Source organism: Pelmatolapia mariae, linkage group LG3_W (genome assembly GCF_036321145.2).
Source record: "Pelmatolapia mariae isolate MD_Pm_ZW linkage group LG3_W, Pm_UMD_F_2, whole genome shotgun sequence".
Lineage (NCBI taxonomy): Eukaryota > Metazoa > Chordata > Actinopteri > Cichliformes > Cichlidae > Pelmatolapia > Pelmatolapia mariae.
In genome coordinates this window covers 12,727,307-12,753,955 of record NC_086229.1, presented here as the reverse complement: position 1 = coordinate 12,753,955, position 26,649 = coordinate 12,727,307, and the positions used below count along the sequence as shown (strand labels likewise).

General features: G+C 45.8%; 1 protein-coding gene across 1 annotated transcript in view; it reads right to left on the bottom strand.

The window, feature by feature from the left end:
- Positions 1 to 26,649, bottom strand: part of LOC134620609 (uncharacterized) — an 823,316-nt gene that overhangs the window by 375,041 nt on the left and 421,626 nt on the right. The gene's annotated exons all lie outside the window — the stretch shown is intronic.

The following is a 26,649-nucleotide window of genomic DNA, read 5'->3' as shown; positions in this document are numbered from 1 at the left end:
AGTCATGTACACTACACGGCTCCTCCGGAGCCTCCGACAACCATCTTTCCCTCAAAAGTCGGAGAGGGCCTCGGACCACATGTCCGAAAACCAACTCCGCGGGGCTAAAACCCAGGGACTCCTGTCTAGCCTCTCTGATGGCAAACAACAGTAGGGGCAACCCCTCATCCCATTCTTTACCAGACTCCAAGCAAAACGTACGTAACATAACTTTAAGGGTTTGGTGGAACCTTTCCAAAGCACCTTGACTTTCGGGGTGATATGGACTGGACGTAACATGCTTAGCATGTAGTTCACCAACAACCTGCGCAAAAACTCTGGACATGAAGTTGGTGCCTTGGTCCGTTTGAATGATTCTCGGCAACCCAAACACAGAAAAGAATCTGATCAAAGCTTTAATGACCGCTTTGGCTTTCACAGTACGCAGCGGAATGGCTTCCGGAAATCTCGTTGCTGAGCACATTATAGTAAGAATGTACTGGTTACTGGCTTTTGTTCTTGGCAACGGTCCCACACAATCCAGTATTACCTTTTCAAAAGGTTCACTCATTACTGGGATAGGTGATAACGGCGCAGGTGGAATGGGTTTGTTAGGTTTGCCCACCAACTGGCAGGTGGCACAAGACCGACAGTAAGCAGCCACATGTTTTTTTAAGCCAGGCCAAAAGAAATTACGCAGCACTCGGTAATAAGTTTTATTTACTCCGAGATGCCCAGCCATGCCAGCATCATGTGCTAGGCTTAGCACCTGATCACGATGTTGAGATGGTACCACCACCTGTGTAACACTTGATGTGCCACTCTGATCAGAGGACCACCGCCTCATTAACACGCCATCCTGCAGGAAAAAACGGGGAAGGATGCTTTCCCCGGCCATGGCAACGGCTGCAAAACAGGGACTCAAAGACCTGTCACTTTCCTGAGCGCTTATCAAAGCTTCTTTATTCACATCCCCGCTCAACGCCGGTGTTAAATTTAGCACACTGCATTTATCCCCCACACTGTCTTTCACCCCAACACAAGGTTTTTGCTCCCCAGCCACAAACGTATCTGCGATACTAATGACATCCACAAATTTGCGCGCTTGCGCCCGTGTAACAGCGCAAACGGGAAAAAGTGTCGCTTTTGGCTCGGCAACGTCTGAGGCACCCACAGGGGTATCCGTCACCTCAGGCGGTGGAAACACTTTTCCCCCGGCCAGATCGTTGCCCAAAATAAATGACACACCTTTAAACGGTAACTGTCGTCTTATGGCAACCTTCACAGGCCCAGTTGTGATGGGTGAGTGTAAATATACTCGGTGGAGGGGCGCCCGAAGAACACTCATTTCAATTCCCCACACTAACACATCGGTGTGGCAGGCAGTTTTATCCGACAGTGGCAACACATCGTCTAACATAAAAGATTGATGCGCCCCGGTGTCTTGGAGAATAGTAATGGGAACCCTGTCCTCTTTTCCTGCCACCGAAACGAAGCTTTGGGAAAGGAATGGTTTAAAACGTGACTCTTCCTCCATTTCTGGGTCACACCGCTGCATCTGTTCAGGACAGGTAGGTGTGTGTTCCAAATACGTTTACTCCTGGATGTGCTGCTAAGGCATCCAAACAAACTGTCTTGCTCTCATGGCCACAGTCCAGAAGAATGTGTAGACAGTGGCATAACAAGCATAACCATTGGTCTGGTTGTTTATGTGAGCAGTTGTGTTCATCAACTGCCACCAACAGTTGGTTGAAAACCCATGCAGGTACTGGGTGTGGTTTGCTCTGTCCCAGTGCGCTCCTGTCAAACCACTCAGGGTCCACAGGCTCAAGAAGGTGCACAGCACGTTCCCAGCCATTCTAAATTGGGTTCTGGATCCGTTGGTTTCTTCACCAGAATTGAGACGAGAGGTCCTAGAGATATACTCCCCCCTTTCTACTGTTGGGATTCAAATATTTAGGAGGGATGCAGGAGGAAATCCAAATAACACACAGATCTGGCCAGGTGGAGTAAGAAACGATGACTTTAATGAACACACATGTGGGAGATGTAATGCCGTATGCAGACAGCATCAGATCTCGCCCCAACAACGACACAACAATAGTTTTATACATCAGGGTATTAGAACGCCCCCTCATGCGTTAACAAATACAATACATGTATACGTCAAGTCAAAACCACAAATGTTAGGTTAACTTTTAACACAGTTTAAAAGAACACTCGCTTCCATCTTCTCCGCAGGTGCTTTCCCGCAACCACAGCTCTAGCACAGCTTCTGGGACATCCTGCATCTTGCTTCTTCATCAAACAGTCACGTACACAGAAATACAGTCACAACAAAACATGCTTAAACTTTCACCTACAAAATGAACTCACTAGCTGTATGTGTGTATGTGTGTGTATGTGATAACCTCGCTTGCACTTTCTTTCACCTCTGCTTATGCAACCAGACCGAGGCCATTGTCATGTGTGTAATAATCTTGACTTATATGTGAAATGTGTTAAACAAATGTTTCAATCAAATACTTATAACTTAATAAAAGGTATACATGAATAAAAGATAATAAAGAATAACCTGGTTATTCAAATAACATCATTCAAACAGCTCCTCAAAATAACTTGCACTCAGACTCTGCTTTCGGTTTCACTTCCTGCAAAACATGCAGTTTCCTGTCTTATTTCGGCACAGAGTATACTCAGCGTTAGGCCTTTCTTTTACAATGCAGTCTGCATATAAACATTTTAAGATTATAATAGCATTCAAAAGCATTTAAGATTATAGATTCAACTCAACAGTTTAAAGTGGTTATAACTGCACCTGTAATAAAGGATAATATGATACCAGTATGTTTGAACATCTGAATGCAATATCAATACTGTTATTAATGACATGTTAATGATGATTTTAAAAAATACCCGCAAAAAACAGCAGCAAAATATCATTCTACTCTCTACACTACCGTGGCCTTTTCACCATTACCCAGTGTTGGCCAGGAAGTGTGTTACCTTCTTGCAGTGCTCTTGATGTATCCAAGTGTTTCTTTCAGCAATCTTCACTGCTGTGAGCGTCGTCAGCAGCACCTGATAGGGACCTTCCCACCGTGGACTGGACCAGCACTTCCTCTTTATGGCCTTCATCAGCACCCAATCTCCAGACTTCAGGCTCCGCTTCTGCAGAGAAACAGAATCCTCTGGCAGATCATTTGTTCTCATGACTTCATTATTTTTGAAACATTTTAAACATCCAATCTGCTAATGTGTTATCTCTTCTGCTTTTCTATCATCACTGCAGAAAACTAAAACTCTAAATACTCTACTTTGTTTTGGTTCACCACGCACAACACAACGAAGACACAAAAGGGCAGGAAGCTTACCACATAAGAAACAGACCTTCAGATAGAATCTATCTGCAATAAAACCTCCACCAGCACAGAGTGGCTAGAGAAGTGGTCAGAGACAAAGGAATGTCTTGATCCTATAGATTGAACTCAGACGTTACAAATTTAAGAAGCACAATGACAACATTCAACAATTAGACTTAACAAAAAACACAAATTTTTCATGTTTTTATGATAAATGTATGACTTTAATGTGAAAAATTCAGAGTCTTTTTTCTTGCTGTGTTTGTTTGAAGCTGCTTCCTGCTTCATAAAGCGCCTTTTGAGACACCCAAGGACACTTTACTATAGGATGAAACACATAATAGAACAATGACAAAATGAAGAACAATTAAAAAAAGCACAAGATAAAATTAACAAACAGTGGGTTTACAGTAAATATGCAGTTTTCAGGTTGGCAGGTTTTGAGTTTAGATTTAAACTGGGAGCAAAGCAGCTAAAAGCTCTGCTTCCCATGGTGCTGAGATGGAAGGAAGGCACAGAAAGCTGGATAGAAGAAGAAGAAGATCGAAGTGAGTGGGCAGAAGAGGTAGTTCTTAACAGGTTAGAAAGGTAAGTAGGTGCAAGGTTATGAATGGCCTTGAAGGTGAGCAGAAGGTTTTATATGATCCAGAATTTCACAGGGAGCCAGTGAAGTTCCTGAAGAACAGGGGTGATGTGCTGGTAGGAGGGGTTCTGGTGATAATGCGAGCAGCAGATTTCTGAACCAGTTGAAGCTTATGGGGGGATTTTTGGGGGAGACTATGCAAGAGAGAATTGCAGTAGTCAATACGGGAGGTAACAAGAGTATGGACAAGAATGGATGTAGACTGGGAGGAAAGAGAAGGACATAATCTGTTTATGTTGCATAGATGGAAGTAGGCAGAATGGGTGAGATTATTGATGTGAGATTTAAAGGAAAGTAAACTGTCTAGGATGACACCAAGGCTCTTAACCTCAGAAGAAGGGAAAACTGTGGAGTTATCGATAGTAAGTGAGAAATAACTGGGTGTCATCAGCAAAACAGTGAAACTAAAGATTAAATTTGCGCAAAATGGTACCTAGCGGGAGGATGCAAATTATAAAGAGAAGAGGGCCTTGGGGTACACCAGAAGTGACCGGGAAGAGATGAGAGTGGAATGATTTCAGTTGAATAAACTGGGAGTGGTCAAGGAGATATGATTGAAACCTATGCCAAGAGAGGAAAGTCTGCTTAGGAGGACAGAGTGAGAAATGGTGTTGAAGGCGGAGCCAAAAATGATGCTACATTGTTTACGTTTTTTGTGTGTATCGTGTTTTTATTTTTTACTCCATGTATGGATATCGTCGGAACTGGTGTCCGTACATACAACAGCCAGACACTTTGCAACCTAAATAACCCGGTTAACGAAATCCAAGAAGGGCTGCGGAAAACGCTACGCGAACTCGGCTTGCTCCGCGAACCAGGTCTCGAAGCCTCGTCGTTGACTGATGCCAGCGGCCGGAGGAGGGGACATCGGAAGCGGTGCGCGAGGAAGCGGAAGCGCGGCAAGCGGGCGGGAGTCTGTGCTAGGCTAAAAACAAACCCTAGCCGGCCGGCTCTCCCGTCCATCATCTTATCCAACGTCTGCTCCCTGGATGACAAACTGGACTACATCCGACTCCAGCAGGCTACACAGCGTGAGGTTAGAGACTGCTGTGTCTTTATTTGGCTCAGCGACAGAGTACCGGACGCCGCTATTCAGCTGACCGGGCTGGCCTCGTTTCGTGCCGACAGAAACGCAGCTCTGTGCGGTAAGACTCGCGGTGGCGGCTTGTGTATTTACATCAATGCGAAATGGTGCAAGAACTCTGTGCTAGTTTCTAGCTATTGCTCATCGCTGGTGGAGTTTGTGACTGTTAGATGCAGACCTTTTTATTTACCACGGGAATTCAACACTGTTTTCATTATCGGAGTGTACATTCCACCTAGCGCTAATGCTAAGGAAGCGTTAGGGGAACTGTATACAAACATCAGTGAACTGCAAAACACACACCCGGATGGACTGTTCATTGTTGCTGGAGATTTCAACCATACAAATCTCAAGTCAGTGCTTCCTAGATTCCATCAGTATGTGGACTTTGCAACGAGAGGGGAAAACACGCTGGATCTTGTTTATACAAACATCCCCGGCGCATATTGGGCAGAGCCCCGCCCCCACCTTGGCTACTCAGATCACAGCTCTGTTATGCTAATTCCAGCATACAGACCACTCGTCAGGCGATCAAAACCGGTTCTGAAGCAGGTGAAAACCTGGCCAGCAGGAGCCACCTCTGCTCTTCAGGACTGTTTTGAGAGCACTGACTGGAACATGTTTAGGGAGGCTGCAACTTACGGCGACTTCACTGACTTGGAGGAGTACATGTCATCAGTGTCCAGCTACATCAACAAATGCACCGATGACGTCACTGTCTCCAAGACCATCATCTCACAACCCAATCAGAAACCGTGGATTACTGCGGAAGTGCGTGCACTTCTGAGGACCAGAGACTCTGCCTTCAAAGCGGGAGATAAGGTGGCGCTTAGCAGAGCTAGGGCCGAACTTTCTCGGGCCATCAGAGAGACGAAGCGTGCACACGCCCAGAGAATCCACAACCACTTCAAGGACAGCGGCGACACATGGCGCATGTGGCAGGGCTTACAAGCCATCACCAACTACAGGACGACAACACCTGCCTGTGATGGTGACAGCTCCCTCCCAGATGCGCTGAACAACTTCTACGCTCGGTTCGACAGGCAGAACGACGTGGCGGCGAGGAAGTCCACCCCTCCTCCGAACGACCAGGTGTTGTGTCTCACTACAGCTGAGGTGAGGAAAACTCTACGCAGAGTCAACCCACGTAAAGCTGCTGGTCCAGACAACATCCCAGGCAGAGTGCTCAGAGAATGTGCTGAACAGCTGGCAGATGTTCTCACCGACATCTTCAACATCTCTCTGAGCAGTGCCGTCGTTCCCACGTGCTTCAAGGCCACCACCATCGTCCCCATGCCCAAGAAGTCTTCTGTGTCCTGTCTCAATGACTACCGTCCTGTTGCACTTACACCCACCATCATGAAGTGCTTCGAGCGGCTCGTCATGAGACACATCAGGACCCTGCTGCCCCCCTCACTGGACCCACTGCAATTTGCATACTGCCATAACCGCTCAACGGATGATGCCATCTCCACTGCACTCCATCTTGTCCTCACACACTTGGACAAGAAGGACACACATGTTCAAATGCTGTACATAGATTTCAGCTCAGCATTTAACACGATCATCCCCCAACAACTGACCGGGAAGCTGAGCCTGTTAGGCCTGAACACCTCCCTCTGCAACTGGATCCTGGCCTTTCTGACCGGAAGGCCTCAGTCAGTACGGATCGGAAACTGCACCTCCAGCACCACCACACTGAGCACTGGGGCCCCACAAGGCTGTGTGCTCAGTCCTCTGCTGTTCACACTGCTGACTCATGACTGTGTAGCAACACACAGTTCAAATCACATCATTAAGTTCGCTGATGACACGACTGTGGTGGGTCTCATTAGCAAGAACGACGAGTCAGCGTACAGAGAGGAAGTGCAGAGGCTAACAAACTGGTGTAAAGACAACAACCTGTCTCTGAATGTTGACAAGACAAAAGAGATGGTTGTTGACTTTAGGAGGACACGAGGTGACCACTCACCGCTGAGCATCAACGGCTCCTCTGTGGAGATCGTCGACAGCACCAAATTCCTGGGCGTTCACCTGGAGAAAGACCTCGGATGGTCCCTCAACACCAGCTTCCTGCACAAGAAAGCCCAACAGCATCTCTTCTTTCTGAGAAGACTGAGAAAGGCCCAGCTTCCACCACCGATCCTGACCACCTTCTATAGAGGAACTTTGAGAGAATTCTGAGCAGCTGTATCACTGCCTGGTTTGGGAACTGTGCCATATCGGACCGCAAGACCCAACAGCAGATAGTGGCAACAGCAGAGAAGATCATCGGAGTCTCTCTCCCCTCTATTAAGGACATCTACACCACATGCTGCATCCGCAAAGCCACCAGCATTGTGGCTGATCGGACACACCCCTCTCACACACTCTTCACACTCCTGCCATCTGGAAAAAGGTACCAAAGCATTAGGGCCCACACATCCAGACTGTGCAACAGCTTCTTCCCACAAGCCATCCATCTCCTCAACAAAAAGGAACTGGACTGATAAACACACACACACTCTATCACTCAGCTCAACTCAACTACCTCAAAGCATTGAGACTGGACTTACACATCAATCTGAAAATGCTCTTTTTGCACAATATTTTTATGTTTACTGTTCCTTGCACTACCTACATACCAAGTATGTTTAGGGTTTCCTTTGCACTACTTACCTAGTTAGAATAGTTAGTTTTAGTTAGATAGTTAGTTTCTGTTAATTTATGTTGTAATTTATGTTAGGTCAGTCTGCCCTGTCTCGAGTTAGCCTGTTAATTTATGTTGTAAATTTATGTTGCATGTAGCACCTTGGCCCTGGAGGAACGCTGTTTCGCCTCACTGTGTACAACTGTATATGGCTGAAGTGACAAAAAACCAACTTGACTTGACTTGACTTGATCAGTTTGTTAAAAACTGAAAACAAATCTTTGCGTTACCCTCATAAGAACTGATAATACCTGAGTAGAAGCTTTGTTTGGCTTTGTTGACAGAGTCTTTATTCTGAAGTACATTGTATTTGTAAATTTGTAGTTAAGCCAGATTTTTTATATCGATGCTCTAGCTGCCGAGCTTTGGCCTTCAAAGTTTGGAGGTCATAAGTAAACCAGGGAGTAGAGCAAGCGAAGGAAACAGAATGAGTTTTTACAGGAGCAAGAGAATCAAGGACATTGGGTAAACAATTATGATTTGTTGTTACATTATAATAAGGAGTAGAGTAGGAGTCTGGAATCTGAATATTGTCTAATCTGGTAGTGAGAATGTCCATATGGTAGTGGAGCTCCGCCGGCGACGGGAGAGACAACTGGCCACGAAGTCACAGGAGCTCAGTGGCTGTATAGTGGAGCAGTCAACCTATAGGATGTTAGACGAGCAGCAGGAGAATCCAGAATAGTGCCAACCAGCTCAAGAACATCTTGGCCCACATCTTAGATGATGTGGAGGAAAAAACAGCCAAGCTGGCCGGAGCGACGAACAGGTGGGCTAAAGGAGCTCAAACAGTTAGGGTAGTGCAGCTCACTGGGAAGAAGATGTCAGAGCATATTTAGCTGAAGTAGCAGATGTTGAGGACAAACACTGCAAATCAATCCCTGGAGATTGATCTGGACCTGAGTGTGAATGTCCCTGTTAATTCGAATCTGAATCCAAATAATCTAAATTTTTGAAAATGTAACAGTGAGTAGTGACAGCCGCACGCGCCTGCATTCACTCAAGTCGAAATTCCAATTCTGAACCTTCTTCAACTCTGAACAGATTATGAAACACTGAATGATTTCAAGCACACACTTTGTCTAACAAAATTTCATTCTTTATACAGATTGATGACCTGTGGTTTGTCACAGATCAGTTGTGATTATCTGGCAGCAGCGCTGAAGTCCAACCCCTCCCATCTGAGTGAGCTGGACCTGAGACTGAACAACCTGCAAGATTCAGGAGTGAAGCAGCTGTGTGGTTTTCTGGAGAGTCAAGGATGTGGACTTGAAACTCTGAGGCCAGTCAGCATGTTTTAGTGTTGCTGAGATGACTATGATGTGAAGTTGTGCTGACATTAAACTGCAGACATCAGGCTGATATTATACTGATCCACACTGAGGATCTTCATGTTAAGTCTGTTTTCTTCTTCTCTGGTTTAGTCAATTGACTGTACCACAGGAAAGTTCACATTTCAAACCTTCAAAGAAGAAGAAAAATCCTCCACTGGATAATTTACTGTAAAACTCTAAATCTCTTCATTCCACCTTAAAGTCTGCCTGACACTGAAATCCAAAGCAAACACTTCATTTGCTTTACAGACAGCAATCCAACACAAAACATACACACGTCATCCAAAACACAGTCCAACATCCAAATCTCCTCCACTACCAGCATGAATAATGGGAGAGACATTCAGGGTTAGAATGAGTTTCATAAAGCAGACTGTGAAGATCAGAGCTGCATTAGAAAACTTACATGAATGAATGAGTGGACATAAGTGGAGAGAGATCATCTGAAGCACAGATCAAATCAAATCATTGCATTTCTCTTTATTCTTCATGAACTGTGTTAGTTTCTATCAGTTTTCTGTATATTGAAGCTAACAGCAATTATACGATGCTGACCAATAGGTTTCTATTAAAGGTTGTAATTTGTATATGAAAAAGTGCTTTGGCTCAGCAGGGATCCGCTTACAGTTAGAATACAGCTGCTGGATGTGATTAGCATGTCATAGCATGTGTCATGACCTTTTATGTTCCAAACACCAAAAAAGTCCAAGAAAAGGCTGTGGGTGGCAACGGGAGGTTTGTTTTAGAACGCACTTCTGCCTCCATTGTTTCAAAATCATATGCCGTTTATTTCGTGGAAAATTATAAACAAAAATCAGCCAAATAACTTCTTAAAACTTAAAATTAAACAAAAGTTAACTTAATTTGCTTTAACAACCTCAAAAGTGGTCAAAAAATCATTTTCTAACACTCCCGTCTTCCCATCTGACATTTGGCAAACAAAAACCCTCTTTACCACACCCATACAGGGAGCTCTTAATCCCTTGATTAGTGGGAGGGTCCATAAGCTAATAAACCAATGACTTTCCAAAACCTTTTCCAACAATTAATTACAAATTTACATAACAAAACTATATTCTATCAGTATATATCCTATTCAGTATATTCTTACAACTTAAAAAAAAAACTAAAATGAATACAAATTGCATTTTGTAAACAATCAACAAAAATGGCCACAACACCATGTCATAGCTATCTACCAAACCTGGGAAATTTCAGCCCATCTATGAATCATTTTTGCTAACTGTTTATTCAGCTTGGGCTCACAGGGCTGCAGCCTGTGCCCTAGCTGTCATAGGGCAAGAGGCGTGGTCCACCTGCACAGGTGAGCAGTCCATCACAGGGCCAACAGAGAGAGACAGAGAAGCACTATCTCACATCCACACCTACAGCCAATTTAGAAGCACCAATGAACCTAAGCAGCATTTCATTGGGCTGTGGGAGAACATCCAACCTCCACAGAAAGGCCAACAAGATTCAACCTACAACCTTCTTGCTTTAAGGCACTAGTGCGAACCACTTTTCCAAGTTTTGGCCCAAATCCTGCATTTTCCTGTTTCTGACTCCAGGCCAGCTCCACTAACACTTTCTCATCAGACACTGCCACCTAGTGGAGGAAGTCTTAGTTCCATTTGAAGCTTCAGATCACAGTTAGTTCCTTTAAAAAGAGGTGGAGGTGGTGGGGCCACAGGACTATGATCACTGAGTGCCATAGGACACTTAACCTTTGTTTCCATATGCTGGGAACTTCCTGTTGCTCCAAGGAGGACTGGAAAATGTGTTAAAAAATCTCCCAGTCAGTTTCTCACAGCACACTTCAATCATTTCCCTCCCAAAGCATCAGGACCAGGGCTTTTACTCTCTTTGGCCCCACTAAGAGATTTCCACACAAACACCTCATCATTGGGACTCTGAGCTACCAGCCCTTTGCTACAATCACAAAGCTCTTCATTGAAATTAATGGTATGAAAGCTGGAATCAAATGAGTCCAAGTCTTCTGCTGATTCAGCATCACATTCATCTTTGCTCCTTGTTCTGCATCCTGTTGGGATTCAGAGATTCTTTTATTGCCATGATATAATCTGCCTTATGATGAATGCATTGATAACGTGTTTTACAGTATTATTTTAACAGTAATATTGTTTAAAGGGTTCTTATTGCATTGAATATGTTTGTCATCACATTAACCTTTCTATTCACAGGTTTATTTATGATCATTCTATACACAATGCATAACTGTGCTTGTTTAGAGTTGATGTTCCGTCCGAAAGGGTTTTAAGCTTCACTGGTGAGAGTGTCCAGGTGATACATGTTGAGGGAGGATGTGAACATAGCAGGTTAATTGCATGCAGGCTTACATTACACATATTAATCTAGTAGCAAGCCTGAGCGAAGGCCCAAGTGTCTTCTGCTCTTTCTTCAGACAGCCTGCAGTTAGGTTTGCTTAGTGATTGATGACGAGGGTCCATTATTAGCTTTTAGAGACCCTGCATCTTGAAGTTTGTTACCTTAAAAGGCAAGTGTCACTGACCCTTCGGTAACCGGCTGCCTTTTAGCTACTTGGTAACAGACGACTGGAGGTGATAGCCAGCCTTCAGGCGCTCTGAAGGCTTAAGACCATGATTGTGCATGGAAGGTGTTGCAGAAACGGGAAGTTATATGTCTGTTATATGTCTGTTTATAGTTATTAAAGATGTACAAGATATATCATTGACTGTACGTGATGAACTCATGACTTGTGTTGACGCCATGGGGGGGCGGATACCCCAGTGCTTTAAAATGTTCTTCACATGTATTTTTGTCAGAGGACATATCCTGATATGTCTTCTCCGCTGCTAATAAACTCATCGTTTGATTGCACTTTTCTGAGGCCTCCGTCGTTTGTTGTCTGGTCGGCAGTTGATCGATCTCGCTTCATTTGGTGGAGAATGCGGGGCAACTAGCAATCAGCAGGTGTTTGTTGTTGTTGTCGGCGGAGGTCGAGCCCAGATCAGTGATCGGACGGCAGACGTCACGGTGATTCTCTTGACTGCTGGGCCCATATAACATAAAAAGGTAAGGCACAAACCTCTTAAACAGAAATTGTGCTATAGTGGAATATAATTCTAAAACAGGTAGTCAAGTGGTCATCCGTTGATCTCTGTTTTGAGTTTTGTTTGAAACGAAAACCTTTGTTGCAACGAAAGTGAAACTTAAGAGTAGTGTTGTGTTCACGGCCGGCTCGGAAGAAGCAGTACGGAGCTGCTTCTGATGTGTTAAGGATTTTTAAGTGTCAAAGTTCAGGGGTGCAGACCCCCTCCCTATTAGACACGTCTATTAGGGTCCGTCAGCGTGCGGTACTGGAGACTGACCTCCTACCAAGACCTGGGACCTTGGTTTTAAAATTGGTTATGATCGTAAAAGATCATTTTTGAGAGACACTTAAAGTGACATGGCCTAAGAGTAAATGCCAGACAGAAGGTCCGAGGTATAGTGACATGTCCTAAGAGTAAATGCCGGACAGAAGGTCCGAGGTATAGTGACATGTTCTAAGAGTAAATGCCGGACAGAAGGTCCGAGGTAAAGTGACATGTTCTAAGAGTAAATGCCGGACAGAAGGTCCGAGGTAAAGTGACATGTTCTAAGAGTAAATGCCGGACAGAAGGTCCGAGGAAAAGTGACATGTTTTAAGAGTAAATGGCGGACAGAAGGTCCGAGGAAGTGTGACATGTTTTAAGAGAATAAATACCGGACACGAAGGTCCGAGGTGTTGATATATGAGCTAAGAGAAACTCAGGCCAGCCGTGAGCCTGAAGTGTCGCAGCAAACCGAGCCGGCCAGTAAAAGTGAAATTAAAAGTGAAAGTCTGATAATAAATTTTGTGATTAATGAGAGACGATTAAAAAGTATTACCTGTGCATTTGTGAACCCGCCGTGGTCAGTGAAAATTTGTGGACCCGCCGTGGCCCATTAAAAAACTGTGTTTTTGTTGATATTTCTGTGGCCGTCTGAGAGACGAGCGGCACGGTGCATATCCGGGGTAAACTGAACTGAAGCTGTGACGTAGGAAACTGTCTAAAATGATTTAAAGTGCCAGCCAGCTGCAGGCTGGGTGTGTGAGAGGCTGTAAAAAGTCTCTTTTTCTGTTCTTTTCGTGCTGAAGAAAAGTGCGCAGTTAAAATTTGGGTGCGGTCACTTCCCCTTTTAATTTTAACAAAGAACGGATACATTGATTAAAGTGGGGTAGTAATTTCAGTGGCATGTTTGGGAATGTGGCCGAAGGTTGGATCTGATACCAGGCGAACAGACGACCGGTCTAAAACAATTAAAAAAGGTATGCACAAACCTGTTCAATAAGCAAATTTGTGCAAATTGGCTGAATTCTAAATTATCTGTTCGCTGAAGTAGATGATCTTAACTATTAAAACTGGCGCAGTAGTGGTAAAACTGAGTTCTTGAGAATAAAGAAGCTTTGAAGTAATGAGAAACTTTGAAGTAATGAGAAGCTTTGAAGCAAGGATAATGAAACTTTGAGAAACAGACAGTACTGAGTTAAAAGGTTATATGGTATTTCATGGTAAAAGAGGAAAAAGAGACCAATGCATGTTTAAGAATAGAAGAATATAAGAGTTATTGGTCAGCTTATGGTTTAATAAGTGTGAATAGCTAATGATCAAGAGGATCATTTTGGGAGACGCTTATTTGTAAGTAAAAGGATTAAGTTCGGACGAGGAAGTCCGACAGAAAACACCGGGTGTTGTCAGGATGTTTAAGTGACACAGAAGTTCAGAAAATCGAGTCAGAAATGGTTTTGTGGCTCTTGGTAAACTGATTTTGAAGGAAAATCAGTGTTTATTGTGCTGAAGTAACAGATCCGGTGGTCTGAGGAAAATAAATAAATCGGTGACTGGTTGATATATTTACATGAATTTTGGTGGATCCGCTGAGGTCCAGAAGAATAATCAATGCGGACTCTGTTGGTTTGAACTTTGGTAAATGATCCAGATAAGACTTGCCCTGGGTCTGTGTGTGTGTTGTTCAGTGACATCATGCACAGTTTAAATTGGGCGCTGTTCCTTCCTCTTTTTAGTTTAAAAAAAAAAAGGCTGTTAGATTAAGAATTACTGTGTGAGGAACGGTTTGACTTTTGACTAGGGAAATAATATGCTTACTTTTCAATCAATCTTTATTTATAAAGCACTTTTCATACAGAACAAACTGTAGCACAAAGTGCTTTACATGGTTAAAAGCAGCCCACCCCACCCCACCCTCGCAATCATTCCCCGCACGCTCATTAACAGAAACGGTCATGGATACACACATCCCCCCCCCCCCACACACACACACACACACACACACACACACATATGCACACACACACACCTAAAGAGTAAAATTGGGCTGGGTACGCACTAGCCAAGTGAGGAAACGCTATCACAGGGAGCTGTCTGCACCGGGAGCCGGTCATAGACCGCAGCCTCCAGGCTGGGCACACAGCAGGAGGGTCTTTGAAGATCTCCTAACATTCTGGTGGAGATCCCGGGGTAAAAAGAGTGAGCTCAGACGAGGGAGTCCAAGAAAAAGACGCCGTGAGATGAGCAAGGTGTTTAACTGACTCAGGATTTCAGAGAATCGAGTCAGCTGTGGTCTTGAGTTTTAATGGTAAGTTGATTTTAAAAGGAAAATCAATGTTTACCATGTTGAAGTAATTCTGATGATATTATTAGAGGTGTTGTGACACAAGTGAAGAATAAGTTATACATGTGGACTCACAATTATGCTGATATGGATCGGCTGCAGTCCATCTGATAAGTGAGTGCTGAGTAAACTAAGACAAGAAACTGTTTTCAAAGTAGCACTGGCCGCAGTGATGTACATGTGCTGAAGATTACTGGACCTGGCGAGGTCCATATGATGAAGTTCTTGGGCAGATAAATGACAGAAACAGTTTCTGAATTTTGAGGAGAAGGTTGAAGCACTGAGGTTGAATTTTCTCTGTGCTTGGTGCGCTGTGTGGACTTATATTAGAGTTATAAGTCCAAAGGTTATGACCTGGAGGTCATTCATGGTGTTTAAAGAAGAACAGGAATTAGAAAAAATATTTAACACAGACATTAACACACACACAAAGTTCTTAGGGGTGAGTTACTTCCTCTTCTAATTTTAAACTGCAACACATGTGTGCATTGAACTAGAATTTCATTTGGGCTAGTTAAAGATAAAGATGATCTTAGTCAGTCCCACAGGTGGGAAATTTGTTTTGTTAAAGCAAAAGTGCAAAGTTATGCAGCAAAAATGAGAAAACACTGGAATGCAATAAAATAAAGTAGAATAGAATGATATATATAATAGAATAAAATAAGAATACCAATACTATATACAGCTGAGTAAGAAAATACAAACTACAACTTTGTCAAAGAAAGAATTGCACATATAGCTGTCTTATTGCACGTATGAGGGTTCTGGTAAAGGACTAGTTCTGGTAAAGTAAAAGATTGTGTTCAAAGTTTTATGCCCTGGAGGCCAAAAGTCGTGTGTAGAGAAGAACATGACTTAGAATGACTCTGAGACTCTTAGGAAAGCGTGTATGGAGTGATTCTTAGTGTATGAATGTTGTACTGGATTTGAATGATTCTGTGTGAGTTGTACAAAATAATAAAAAGTAATAATAACACTACGTAGGTACATAGCAGAGTGTGGGAGAAAGAGGAAGTCTGAGAGAAGTATGTGTGTATAGCCAAGCTGGAGAGTGTGTTTGAAACCGGAAGTTGGATATAGCTTGTGAGATGGGGAGACGTTGCAACATGAAAACAAAGGAATTAGAGAATAAAAGTCTTAAGAAAAAGTAATAAAATTATATTAATTATATGTTTTAGAAAAGAGAAAGGCCGAGAACATAAATACATGAACTAACAATTACATTAATGAATAGAAAACGCACGTACACAAATTGCTACAGGTGAAATTATGGTGGGAAACAATCGGAAGTGGGATAGTTTAATATACCCATGCAAGGAAGAAAGCAGCTTACACTCCTTTAATGTCCAGAGCTAGTGTGTCCCCTCCCTTCATGCCACCCCTGGCCAATTGGCCCCCGTAACAGGCAAGTGTGGAAGGCTGGTAGCCCATGACGGGTAAGATCCCACTTGGAAAAACCACGGGACAACCTAAGGCAGGCACAGTCACGATTACTACGGCCTGAGTGAGCTCGGACTCACTCACTTCAAGGGTAAAGCCGTTGGACTGAGGCAGAGGGGGAAATGCTTAACAAACATGTCATTAACAATGACCAGTGATGAGTTAAAGAGGGGAGACACTCACTGTTTTTCAGGGTGAATTGTTCCCTGAACCTGAAAAGCAAGCTCTAACTTCTGGCTGAGGACAGGGAAGGCTGTTATTTAAGGTGGGAAATCAGAATTGGGGTTAGCGAACCTTGTGAAGGAGTCTGAGAAAACCACAAAAAAACAAAAAAAAAAAAAACATATACACAATCACACACACAAATAGAAAATGCTTTAACCTTAGAATACAAAAGAGTTCATGAAGATCAGATAGCAGGTTTAGCATAGGAGCCTGTTTATCATGTTGTCCAACTCGCTTAGTGTGTAGTAGTTTTTAGAAGAGAAAATTCAGAATTTAGTGTTGATGGTGTGCAAGTTGTGTGGTGTTTAACGAGATTCTCTGTGTTTTGAGCAGGTGAAATTATGTTAAGTTGATCTGAGAGTGTCAGGACCCTGAGGAACTTGTGGCAAAATGTTCTGTGTTTAAGATTGTTGAGTTTCAGCCAGAGTTTCGGGTGAGCTCATTGGGAACCCTGGCCCCACCCTATCATGTGATTTCCTGAAGTCAGATGGCCCAGGGTGTGAGTGGGCGTTAAGGCGTCTGGGAAGGGATCTCAAAACTGGATTATAGATGGCAGACAGTTGGTGTCGTAAACCCCCGCCTCTGTTCAAAGATGGTCGCTCACAGTGGACGTAAATGGCTTCCTTCACTCCTCTTTCAAACCATCTGTCCTCTCTGTCCAAAATGTGAACGCTTGGCATCCTCGAAAGAAACTCTGGCTGATTAGGACCCACACCCGCTTTCACACCTTGGCTCATGTGATTAGGTAGAGGATCATCAGGGGGTCCTTTGTCCCCCTTTGGGGGGGAAACTCCCACTAGGTTTAAATCTGGGACTCTCCACCACTGATCCTTAGAACTGAAGAAGCTTCTCGGATGAGAGGTGAAACGTCTTCAAGCAACTCAAGAAGTCCAGACGCTTTTCTTTCCAAGCTCCTTAGTCTACGATGACCTGGATGACTGAGAACCTTCACAGACATGTCTCTCTCTTCGAAATCTCGGTTAGCTCACGCCAAGCGGTCGCAGCAGATGGCTGCCCGTACCTGAGCGTGGTTCTGGCGGAGGTTTCTTCCTGTTAAAAGGGAGTTTTTCCTGGCCACTGTTGCCAAAGTGGCTATACTATAGTCTGCAAACAAAGAACTGAATTGAGGTAAAAGAAGCAGGGAGAATTGAGGGACACCCTTAGGCAAAAACCATGGTTGCAGGAGGAAATCAGAGAGCGGATGAAGCCGCAAGGGAAGCAGCAAGCTATAAAGAACAACAGCAAAGGGTGTAGGTAACTGCTGAAGAGGAGGCAGGCATCAATAGGTTGGAGGAGGCCAGACGGGCCCAACAGGAGGCTTCTTCCCAGGAAAAGAGGTGTGGCAGAGCAAAGGAGCCCGAAAAGAGGGTGGTCTTTGGAAGGAGCCACGCTGGACGGGTCCTTACGAGGTCATTGCCAGAACAACTACAGCAGTTCAACTAAAAGGGAAAGGTGATACTTGGTATCATTGGTCGCAGTGTGCTCCAGCACATGAGAGTTTGGTAGAGGAAAACTCCTCTTCAACTAACACGGGTGTCAACGAGCAGAGGCAGAATAAATCCTCTCACCCGTGCAACAGGCCAACCAGTAGTCTACCTGGGGGGCAGAAGAAAGAAGAGCAGCAGTTGAGAAGGTCGCTAACAGAATGGAGCGGGGACAACTTGAGGACTTCACAAAAACAGGGGAGTTTCTTTCTAGGATACAAAGTTTATATAACATGATGCAAACACGTGAATCAGAGACACGTAATGAGAAGAAATTTATTAAAATGTTCTTTACAACGACCAAGTTCGTTGTATGCAATGATATTAACCATGGCTGTTTTGTTTATTGTTTATATTTTGCAGGGCACTCCGGACCCCTTGTCCGAACACGGACGCCAGTCCAGTCCAGCGCTTCCTGAGACTGTAGTTGCTAAAATAGGATCGGTAAAAAGACAAAAGCATGAGGTGTCAGGTAAAGGTGATGAGTGTCTCAGCAGCAATAATGGCATAGAGTTGAATTATGTTAAAGGGTCCACCAGCTCATTCCCGTTTGATTTGTGTGACGTCATTAAGTGTACAGGAGCTAATAGTAGTTGGATAGCGTATGATGTACAGGTCTGCAATTAGTGATGGGTCATTCGCGAACGAAATGGCTCTTAGAGCCGGACCTGTGACGTGAACGATGCGAGCCGGCTCCTTATCACGAGCCATGGGGTTTTTTTTTCTTTCTCTCACCCTCTCTCTCTCGCACTTTTTTTCCGCTTCACTCCGCACCCGAGCCTTGTGCTTTGCGCTGGGCAGAGGGGGGAGGGGCGGTAGTTACAGTCGCAGTAGCAGAGGAACAGAGCGGGAGGGAGAGAGAAAGAGAGCCAGGGACAACAACGTCACATTAGAAAGGTATAGAAATCATCCACAACTATTTTCAGTTGCAGATGATAAAGGATTCAGAAAGTGTATTCATGCAGGCCCATATGACAGAGAATATGCATCTTCTTTTTCATATTTTAATTTATATTTAATTGTGCGGTGGTTTGCAGTGTTTTGTGTTGTTTATTTTAAATTTGTTTAAAAGGAGAAAGCTGAAAATTTAAATAGTTAAATGTTGAACTGTGACTAGTTGGTTTTTGTATTATATGATTTATTTATTACATTTTATGTGGAGTGAATAAATAAAAGTATATTTACGGTGGCCCCTACAGACAAAGCACGTAAAAACTCCAAAACACATAAAAACTCAGGCTATGTCCACACGTACCCGGGTATTTTTGAAAACGCAGATTTTTCTACTCGTTTGCACCTTTCGTCCACACGTAAACGGCGTTTTCGGTCACTGAAAACGTTGATTTCTAAAAATGCCTTTAAGGGTGGATATTTTCGAAAACTCAGTTTTTGCATTTACCGTGGATGAGGAAAACGAAGAAAATGCAGCATCAAAGATGTGCGCCTTTTTTGACGTCACACTGTGCGCCACTGTGAGTTTTTTTCTGTGAAAATGAATTTCTACAATACTGTTGCTGTTAATTGTCCTCTCTGCAGTGTTTAAATGCTTACATATACACACACAGTTACTGTCCCTCCATGCATACGACTCAGTTCTGCTTCTATGCCCCATCTTTGTTTACTATTTCCCACCGAGGCTTCTAGACTTCTGATTGGCCAACATTTCTACACGTTTAGGAATATATCGGCACCTGTTGCTTTGTCATGCTCCTAGCAGCGTTTTCCTTCATTTCTGCATTTACATGTGGACAGGATTATTTTTTAAAATGAAAACGGAAAATCTCTTTTTTCAAAAATACCCGTGTACGTGTGGACGTAGCCTCAGAAGCACGTAAAAACCCAAAACATGTACAAAAGACAACAGAAGTGCTCCAGAATGCTAGGCGCAGTGTTGAGCTTTTGTTACCTAGAGGCTACACAAGCCAACAAGTACCAACGACCGGTGTGTGGTAGTAAGAGGTAAATGAACTTTTTTTTTTTATTATTTGAATATATATGAGTGCTTGTGTATAAATACACAAACAATACACATATGCTTTCAATTGTGTAATTTAAGTGATGTAGGTAGCTCTGTTTTGGAAGTTCAGTTAACGCTAGAAATGTGTTTGTCACGGTTTGCGGGTGCAAGCCGTGTGGAAATAAATTAGGACCAGGCAGCGGCAGCTCAAGTGCAGGTGAGAATTTATTAACAGTGGGACAAATAAACAGAAATGGCGGGTGACACTAACAGGAAAACCTAAACTGGGTAACACTAACAAAACAAACCAGAAATGAAGATGCAGGGAGGTCCGGGGAAATACACATGGGGAGACCGAGGGGAAACAACACAGACGAACCAGCAACGAGGACGAGTGAACACACACTATAAATACACACCAGTAATCAGGGTATGGGAAACAGGAGGGGAACACACCTGGAAGACATCACAACTGACGAGGCAGGGGAAACGTAGCAGAACACACTGACATAAGACACAGACCTTCACAATAAAACAGGAACTACACATACAAGGACACGCGGGCTGAACAGAGTAAACACTAAACAGAGGAAAAGCAGAACCAAAATCACATTAAAAGAGAAACACAAAACGCTGGGTCAAACGGACCCAGGATCATTACAGTACCCCCCCCTCAAAGGCTGGCCCCAGACAGCCCAACAAGAAAACAAAACCGCCAGAGAGAAAAAAAAAAATACAAACAAAAAAAAAAACAGAAAACAACCCGACCAGGGCGGGTGGCGGGGGTCCAGGACGGAGGGCTCGAGGCAAAACAAAACAGGAGCACTAGAAAGTCAAAAACAAAGCGCGAGTCCAGCACCAAAAGAACAACAACAAAAGAAACACACCGGAGCACAAAAAAACAGAGTCCAAAACAGAAGAGTTCAGGGGGCCGGCCAGGGGGCCGACAACACCGGAGCCCAAACAGTTCGGGGGGCCGGCCGTGCGGAAGGCAGCGGCGGCCACGTGGAAGCAGTTCAGGGGGCCGGCCGTGCGGAAGGCAGCGGCGGCCACGTGGAGGCAGTTCAGGGGGCCGGCCGTGCGGAAGGCAGCGGCGGCGACGCAGGCGAATGGCGTCCGGGGGCCGGCCGTGCGGAAGGCAGCGGCGGCGACTCAGGCGAAAGGCGGTCCGGGGGCCGCCCACGACGGCGATGGCGCCTGGCCAGTGGCCTGGAAAGTGGCCAGATAGCTGCAGACCCAGACGGGGCAGGACCAGGCGACACTGAAGGCGAAGACAAGGGGGCTGGACCAGGCGAAGGCACGGAAGCTGGACCAGGCGAAGGCACGGAGGCTGGACCAGGCGAAGGCACGGAGGCTGGACCAGGCGAAGGCACGGAGGCTGGACCAGGATGAGGCAGAGGCTGCAGCTGGCGTGGATGAGGCAGAGGCTGCAGCTGGCGTGGATGAGGCAGAGGCTGCAGCTGGCGTGGATGAGGCAGCGGCTGCAGCTGGCGTGGATGAGGCAGCGGCTGCAGCTGGCGTGGATGAAGCGGCTGCCGCTGCAGACGAAGCTGCAGGCGGCGGCGTGGAAGCCGGAGATGGAGGCGCTCCAGCCGGTGTGGAAGATGAGGCTGCACCTGGCATGAATGGTGAGGCTGCAGCTGGCGGCGTGGAAGCCGGAGACGGAGGCGCTGCAGCTGACGGCGTGGAAGCCGAAGACGGAGGTGCTGCGGGCTGGACGGATCCCTTGGATCCTCCAGCGACGACAGGAAGCAAAGGCCGGAGCGGTCCTTCGGACCCTCCAGCGGAGACACGAGGCCAAGAGTCCACTAGCCGACATAAAGGCAGCTGGCACTGCACGGAGCACTGGCTTTGCCCAGGCAACACTAACACGGAGGAGTTCTCTGAGGGCTGCTTAATTCTCAGGGGTCCAGTACTAGCTGGGGGGTGAAACCTAGCTTCTGGGGAGGCCCTGGAGTGCATTACGGTGCTTGAAGCAGCTAAGGCGCGAGAAACTCCCTGGGTGGAACTCAGACTTTCTCCCTGCATAAAGTGAGTGTGTGAGACTGGCGACGGAATGAGTGACGGAGCTACGGGGGACACTGGAGCTACGGGGGACACTGGAGCTAGGGGGGACACTGGAGCTAGGGGGGGACACTGGAGCTAGGGGGGACACTGAAGCTAGGGGGGACACTGGAGCTACGGGGAACACTGGGGCCTGAACAGAAAGCGGCACTGGGGCCTGAACAGAAAGCGGCACTGGGGGCTGAACTACAGGCGGCACTGGGGCCTGAACCACAGGCGGCACTGGGGCCTGAGTTGCGGGTGAAACTGGAAGCACTGGAGACTGAGCTGAGAGTGGCACTGGAGACTGAGCTGAGAGTGGCACTGCAGACTGAGCTGAGAGTGGCACTGCAGACTGAGCTGAGAGTGGCACAGGAGACTGAGCTGAGAGTGGCACAGGAGACTGAGCTGAGAGTGGCACAGGAGACTGAGCTGAGAGTGGCACAGGAGACTGAACGACAGGTGACGCCGGAAGCGTAGGAGACCGAGCTGAAGGTGAGCGAGCGACTGACACTGGGGACTGAGTGGAGAGTGGCTGCTTAGCAGCTAACTGAGCTAAAAATGGCCGAGCAGGCGTTAAGCTGTGTACTTTGTTGTCTGCCGCACAAAACACTGCCCCGGAATAAACAGGTCCACAATCCACAATGGAAAAAGAGTCCTCACTCACCACAGCCGGCGAATTAGAAGTCCGAACGTCCGGCTGTGGGGTGGCGCGCCAGCGGCGCGATCGCCGTTTCTTCCCCGCAGCCGGCTCCGACAGGCTGGGCATAACCACATCCGGCGGTTCGGGCAGCGAGGTAGTAGTGGCGGAGAGAAGGTGTGGTGTGAGGCGGAGAAAAGCCTGCATGGTCGGGGAGAGCGTTTCCAAAAGCCATGGCAGGCCGGAGAAGAGCCGTTGTAACCGGCTTTCAACGACGTGGCGAAGCTCCTCCGGAGGGTGTTATAGCCACAGGCCAAGAAGATTCTCCACGTTGTAAATGATGTCGTCCCGGAGCTCCTCGGACGGGTTTACTGCCGCTGGGTCCATGGTGGCTGGTTCGTACTGTCACGGTTTGCGGGTGCAAGCCGTGTGGAAATAAATTAGGACCAGGCAGCGGCAGCTCAAGTGCAGGTGAGAATTTATTAACAGTGGGACAAATAAACAGAAATGGCGGGTGACACTAACAGGAAAACCTAAACTGGGTAACACTAACAAAACAAACCAGAAATGAAGATGCAGGGAGGTCCGGGGAAATACACATGGGGAGACCGAGGGGAAACAACACAGACGAACCAGCAACGAGGACGAGTGAACACACACTATAAATACACACCAGTAATCAGGGTATGGGAAACAGGAGGGGAACACACCTGGAAGACATCACAACTGACGAGGCAGGGGAAACGTAGCAGAACACACTGACATAAGACACAGACCTTCACAATAAAACAGGAACTACACATACAAGGACACACGCGGGCTGAACAGAGTAAACACTAAACAGAGGAAAAGCAGAACCAAAATCACATTAAAAGAGAAACACAAAACGCTGGGTCCAACGGACCCAGGATCATGACAGTGTTTGTACATGCTTTTTGGAGTTTGTACATGTTTTGTCTCTCTCTAGGGGCCACTGTATATATTTATATATAAACATATATAAATAAAACCACTTTTTTACATTAGTAATTCCTTTTGTGCATAATTTGATATTATTGTAATAATAAATTAATTAAAGCAACAAAACAACCTGAAGAGCCGGTTCGGAGCCGAAAGAGCCGGCTCTTTTTAGTGAGCCGAGCCGGAAGAGCCGGTTCTCTAAAAAGAGCCGGAAATCCCATCACTATCTGCAATCACCCCATGATATGCTTAGGTAAATTTAGTTGATCCAAAGTCTAAGCTGCTCGCAGAAAGTTCTGTCACCATTCTGACTGATCAGATGGTAACTTCGAGAACAGTAGCTCAAAAGGAACAGGAATCAAAAGGGAGAGTACTTCTGACCACAGATTACTCTAGACTGGAGCCTAAGGATTTGATTGAGCGTGCCACTGGTTTCAAGGACATAACCTCTGGCTTGTTTGGGTGGCTCAAAAGGCTAGAGAACAACATGTATCTGACAATGTTGCCTGTGCTTCAGCCAGGCCACGTTTGTCTACAGAGCGACTGGGAGCTCCACTCATACTGATTGGAAACCAGGTAAAGACTATTCCACAACATAACATGCGAACTTTAGCTGCCAGACATAAGAGACAGATTTTGGCCAAAAGAGGGACCCAGGGTACACATGTTTATGATCCTCGCCTGGACTCACCGACTTGGATAGACTCCATAGGAGTGCCTAGGGGAGTTCCAGACGAGTACAAGCTGGTAAATCTGATAGCTGCAGGATTTGAGAGTATATTTCTTTGGGTAACGCCTAGTAAAATGTTGACCGCATTAACTATGTTCATTACAACCTGCTGAGACTCTCTAACCTCACCAGGGACGCCATGATGGGGTTTGAAGAACAATTGGGTCCGAGTTTGCTGATGGGAGTGCAAAATCAAATTGCCCTTGACGTGAGAGGGGAGGCGTATGCGCCATGTTCGGAGACATGTGCTGACTTTTATCCCCATTAATACTGCCCGAGATGGCTCAGTAACCTGAGCTCTGGAGGGTCTGAAGATTTTGTCTAAAACAATGCATGAGCACTCAGGTATCGAAAATCCGCTGGCGTCCTGGATGACATCTGTGTTTGGACAATGGAAAGGTGTGGCTATGTCAGTGATATGTTCATTGGCTGTATTTCTGGGAATGTTGGTCATCGCTGGTTGTGGTATCATACCTTGTGTTAGAGGAGTGTTGGTAAAAATTATGGCTAGGGTTGCGAACCCTGGCTGGGTCGAGGGCATCTACCAGATGAACTTAGAACCCGTAGAGTGGAACAGGGAGAGATACAACACGAAGTGTGGTGACATTCCTGGTTGGAATGTCAAAAGAGGGAATGTTGGGATTCAGAGATTCTTTTATTGCTATTATATAATCTGCCTTATGATGAATGCATTGATAACGTGTTTTACAGTATTATTTTAACAGTAATATTGTTTACAGGGTTCTTATTGCATTGAATATGTTTGTCATCACATTAACCTTTCTATTCACAGGTTTATTTATGATCATTTCATACACAATGCATAACTGTGCTTGTTTAGAGTTGATGTTCCATCCAAGAGGGTTTTAAGCTTCACTGGTGAGAGTGTCCAGGTGATACATGTTGAGGGAAGATGAGAACATAGCAGGTTGATTGCATGCATGCTTACAATACATAAATCTAGCAACAGGCCTGAGCGCAGGCCCAAGTGTCTTTGACCTTTTTGTAACTGGCTGCCCTTTTGCCTACTTAGTAGCAGATGACGGGAGGCAATAACCAGCCCTCAGACACTCTGAAGGCTTAAGACTATGATTGTGCATGGGAGGTGTTGCAGAAAGGGGAAGTTATATGTCTGTTATATGTCTGTTTATAGCTATTGAAGATGTACCAGATATACCACTGACTGTACACGATGAACTTTTGTTTTGTGTTGACGCCATGGGGGGGCGGATACCCCACTGCTTTAAAAGTGTTCTCAACATGTATTTTTGTCAGAGGACATATCCTGATATGTCTTCCCGCTGCTAATAAACTCATTGTTTGATTGCACTTTTCTGGAAGCCTCCGTCGTTTGTTGTCTGGTCTGCAGTTGATCGATCTCGCTTCAGTGTAGAGAGAATACAGGAGGGGGCTCAGCACACAGCCCTGTGGGGAGCCGGTGCTCAGTGTGCGAGTGGAGGAGAGATGAGGGTGGAGCCTCACAGTCTGGGGCCGGTTTGTGAGAAAGTCCTTTATCCAGGCACATGTGAGAGAAGGGAGGCCAAGAGTGACCAGTTAGGTGATGAGGATGTCCGGGATGATTGTATTAAAGGCTGAGCTGTAGTCCACGAAGAGCATTCGGAGGTAGCTCTACCGCTGCTCTAGGTGACTCAGCACAGCGTGGAGGGCTGTGGCGATGGTGTCTTCTGTGGATCTGTTTGCACGGTATGCAAACTGGTGGGGATCGAATTCTGGGGGGAGGTAATCCTTGACGTGCTGAAGGACTAGTCTCTCAAAGCATTTCATGATTACCGGTGTGAGGGCCACAGGACGGTAATCATTCAGGCTGGAGATGGGAGACTTCTTCGGCACTGAGATGATTGTGGCTTATTTTAGACAGGATGGGGTGGCTGCCTGATCCAGTGAGAGGTTGAAGAGTCTGGTGAAGATGAGGGTGAGCTGGTGTGCGCATGCTCTTAGTACCTTGCCAGGTACACCGTCTGGACCGGCCGCCTTCCTGGGGTTCACTGCTAGGAGCACACGTCTGACATCGTGCTCCGTTACAGTGAGTGGAGCGGTGCAGGAACCAGGTGAGGATGAGGATGGGAGCAGGGCTGAGGCAGATGAGTGTTGCTGTTGTGGTGTTTCAAAGCGGGCAAAGAAGCTGTTTATTTCCTCTGCCAGCTGCACACTCAGGTTTTCTGTTTCCACAGTGCTGCCTCTGTAGTTGATGATGTCTTGCATTCCCTGCCACACCTCTCGTGTGTTGTTGCTGGACAGGTGGGACTCGATGTTCCTTTTGTGGTCTGACTTGGCTTTTTTAACCCCCCTTTTCAGGTCAGCTCGAGCAGCCCTGTCACCTGATATGAAGGCGGCATCACGGGCTTTGAGGAGTGAGCGGACCTCGCTGGTCATCCAGGGTTT